Raw genomic sequence first — 4,439 nt, 5'->3', positions numbered from 1 at the left:
ATTTCTGTGAAGAATGTTCTTGGGATTCTGATTGGGATAGCATTGAATCTGTAGATTGCTTTAGGTAGTATGGACGTTTTAACTATGTTTATTCTTCCAATCCATGTGCATGGAATGTCTTTCCATCTCTTTATGTCGTCGTCAATTTCTTTCAAGAAAGTCTTGTAGTTTTCATTGTATAGATCATTCACTTCCTTGGTTAAGTTTATCCCAAGGTATTTTATTCTTTTCGTTGTGATTGTGAATGGGATTGAGTTCTTGAGTTCTTTTTCTGTTAGTTCATTGTTAGTGTATAGAAATGCTACTGATTTATGCACGTTAATTTTATACCCTGCTACTTTGCTGTAGTTGTTGATTATTTCTAATAGTTTTTCTATGGATTCTTTGGGATTTTCTATATATAAGATCATGTCATCTGCAAACAACGCGAGTTTTACTTCTTCGTTACCTATTTGGATTCCTTTTATTTCTTTTTCCTGCTGAATTGCTCTGGCCAGCACCTCCAGTACTATGTTGAATAGGAGTGGTGAAAGTGGGCACCCTTGTCTTGTTCCTGTCCTCAGAGGGATGGCTTTCAGTTTTTGTCCATTGAGTATGATGTTGGCTGTGGGTCTGTCATATATGGCCTTTATTATGTTGAGGTACTTTCCTTCTATACCCATTTTATTGAGGGTTTTTATCATAAATCGGTGTTGGATCTTGTCAAATGCTTTCTCTGCATCTATTGAGATGATCATGTGGGTTTTGTTTTTCATTTTGTTGATGTAGTGTATCACGTTGATTGACTTGCGGATGTTGAACCATCCCTGTGTCCCTGGTATAAATACCACTTGATCATGGTGTATAATCTTTTTGATGTATTGCTGTATTCAGTTTGCCAGAATTTTGTTGAGTATTTTTGCATCTATGTTCATCAGTGATATCGGCCTGTAGTTCTCCTTCTTTGTGTTGTCCTTGTCAGGTTTGGGGATCAGAGTGATGTTGGCTTCATAGAATGTGTTAGGGAGTACTCCATCTTTCTCAATTTTCTGGAACAGTTTGAGAAGAATAGGTATTAAGTCTTCTTTGAATGTTTGGTAGAATTCTCCAGAGAAGCCGTCTGGTCCTGGACTCTTATTTTTGGGGAGGTTTTTGATTACCGTTTCTATTTCCTTACTTGTGATTGGCCTATTCAGATTCTCCATTTCTTCCTGATTTAGTTTGGGGAGATTGTAGGAGTCTAGGAATTTGTCCATTTCTTCCAGGTTGTTCAATTTGTTGGCATATAGTTTTTCATAGTATTCTCTTATGATCTCTTGTATTTCATTGGTATCTGTTGTGATTTCTCCTCTCTCATTCCTAATTTTATTTATTTGCGATTTCTCTCTTCTTTTCTTGGTGAGTCTGGCTAGGGGTTTGTCAATTTTGTTAATTCTTTCAAAGAACCAACTCTTTGTTTCATTGATCCTTTCTATTGTCTTTTTTGTTTCAATATCGTTTATTTCTGCTCTTATTTTTATTATTTCCCTCCTTCTACTGACTCTGGGCTTTGTTTGTTCTTCTTTTTCTAGTTCTGTTAGGTGTCGTTTGAGGTTGCTTATGTGAGCTTTTTCTTGTTTAGTGAGGTGAGCCTGTATTGTGATGAATTTCCCTCTTAGGACTGCTTTTGCTGCATCCCAAATGGTTTGGTATGTCGTGTTCTCATTTTCATTTGTCTCCAGATAATATTTGATTTCTTCTTTAATTTCTTCAATGATCCGTTGTTTATTCAGAAGCGTGTTGTTTAGTCTCCACATTTTTGCACCTTTCTCTGCTTTTTTCTTGTAGTTGATTTCTAGTTTCATAGCATTATGATCAGAAAAGATGCTTGATATTATTTCCACTCTCTTGTATTTATTGATGTTTGCTTTGTTTCCCAAAATATGGTCAATCCTTGAGAATGTTCCATGTGCACTTGAGAAGAATGTGTAACCTGCTGTTTTTGGATGAAGTGTTCTATATATATCTATTAAGTCCATCTGGTCTAATTTTTCATTTAATTCTATTATTTCCTTGTTGATTTTCTGTCTGGATGTTCTGTCCATTGGTGTTAATGGTGTATTGAGGTCCCCTACTATTATTGTATTGTTGTTGATGTCTTCTTTTAGTTCTATTAAGAGTTGCTTTACAAATTTTGGTGCTCCTGTGTTGGGTGCGTATATATTTATAAGTGTTATGTCTTCTTGGTGGAGAGTCCCTTTTATCATTATATACTGTCCCTCTTTGTCTTTCTTTATCTGTTTTGCTTTGAAATCTACCTTGTCTGATATTAGTATAGCAACACCTGCTTTCTTTTGTTCATTATTAGCTTGGAGTATTTTTCTCCATCCCTTCACTCTGAGTCTGTGTTTGTCTTTGGGGCTGAGGTGTGTTTCCTGGAGGCAGCATATTGTTGGATCTTGTTCTTTATGATCCATTCTGCCACTCTGTGTCTTTTGATTGGGGAGTTCAATCCATTTACATTTAGAGTGATTATTGAGATGTGGGGGCCTACCACTACCATTTTGTGTCTGGTTTTCCGGTTTTCTTCAATTTCCTTTGTTTCTCGTCCCATGGTTTAATCTGTTCTGATGAAGAGCTGCTACTCTCTGTTGTTGTCCTTCCACTTATCTCCTCTGCTTTTGGTTTTGTAGCCCCTTTCCTTTTTTGGATTTTTCAGGAATGAGGGTTTTCCTGAGGATTTCCTGAAGAGGAGGTTTTGTGGCAATGAACTCCCTTAATTTTTGTTTATCTGGGAAAGTTTTTATTTCTCCATCATATTTAAAGGATATTTTCGCTGGGTAGAGAATTCTCGGCTGTAGATTTTTGTCCTTCAGATTTTTGAATATATCATTCCACTCTCTTCTAGCCTGTAAAGTTTCTGCTGAGAAATCTGCTGATAGCCTGATGGGGGTTCCTTTGTAGGTTAGTTTCTTTTGCCTGGCTGTCCTTAGTATTTTCTCCTTGTCGTTGACTTTTGCTAGCTTCACTACTATATGCCGTGGAGTTGGTCTTCTTGCATTGATAAAGTTTGGAGATCTATTGGCTTCTGTCACCTGAAGATCCATCTCTCTCACCAGATTTGGGAAGTTCTCAGCCATTATTTCTTTGAATAGGCTTTCTGCCCCTTTCTCCTTCTCTTCTCCCTCTGGTATACCTATAATCCTTATGTTGCATCTCCTAATTGTGTCTGATAATTCTCGGAGAGTTTCTTCATTTCTTTTTAGTCTTGCTTCTCTCTCCTCCTCTGCCTGCAGCAATTCTATATTGCCATCTTCCAAATTGCTAATTCTTTCCTCCATATTATCGGCCCTACTGTTCAGAGCATCTAGATTTTTCTTAATCTCCTCTATTGTGTTCTTCATTTCCAATATTTCTGTTCATATCAAACTCTTTTGTGACATGGCTCCTGAATTCGTTGAGTTGTCGGTCAGAATTCTCTCTTAACTCATTGAATATTTTAATGATGGCTGTTTTGAAGTCATCATCATTTAGGTTATATATCTCATTTCTTTGGGATTGTTTTCTGTGTATTTGTTATTTTCTTTCTGTTCTTGAGATTTAATGTATTTTTTCATATTGCTTGATGTTGTTGATTTGTGCTCCACATAGAGATAGAGTTTAGTTGCTCCTTTCACTTGTTTAAGCTGCTGCCATGGGGGAGCAGCTGTTTATACTGCACCAAGCAGGAACCCTGTCCGCAGTTGCTAGCTGGGCCTGGGCCCCTCCTTGTAGTCACAGTCGTCCTTTGGATTCCCTCCTCTGCCGTGGGGGCAGTCACAGGGGGCTTCAGGCTGCTGGTGCCTACCGTTGCAGCCCACCTAGACGTGCTCCCTCCTTGGGGTCTGCAACGGTGTTATGGGCTTTTCCAGCGGCCAGGGGTGGATCACTTATATTTGTCGCTCCGTCGCTGTCGGCACCCACAAAATCTCACTTGTCCACTGTGGGTCGCAGGAGAGCTATTGGCATCTTCTACAGTCTGTGGTTAGTTCACCTAGCTATGCTACTTTTGTCCTGGGGTCTTCCAGCCTTGTGGCTGCCGGATGGGTGCTTTCTACTAGTGCTGTGCAGAGGCTTTCCCTGAGGCTGCTGTGAGCCTGTAGGGTTTCCCCCTCAGCTATGGAGCTGGGTCACTGGAACTCCCCCCAGCCCCAGTCCTATTCCCCAGGAACTCGGGGAGCCCTTTGCCCTGTCTTGGGGGATAGCCGGAGATCCTGATTTCAGTGGTAGCTGGTCAGCTGCTGCCCTGCCTGATATTCTCCTCTCCGGGACCCTCCCGGTATTGTGGATGCTGGGCGTGGCCCCTCCGCTAATAGCAGACAGAGAGTTTTGTCTGCTGCCTGGGAAGAACTCTGGAGCTTCCCCTCTGGGGCATGGAGCGGGCCTCTGGAGCTTCACCCTGTCCCAGTCCTCTCCAAGATCTCCGGCAATCCCTAGCCCCA

Source organism: Equus quagga, chromosome 17 (assembly GCF_021613505.1).
Source record: "Equus quagga isolate Etosha38 chromosome 17, UCLA_HA_Equagga_1.0, whole genome shotgun sequence".
Taxonomy (NCBI): domain Eukaryota; kingdom Metazoa; phylum Chordata; class Mammalia; order Perissodactyla; family Equidae; genus Equus; species Equus quagga.
This window is presented reverse-complemented; position numbering follows the sequence as displayed.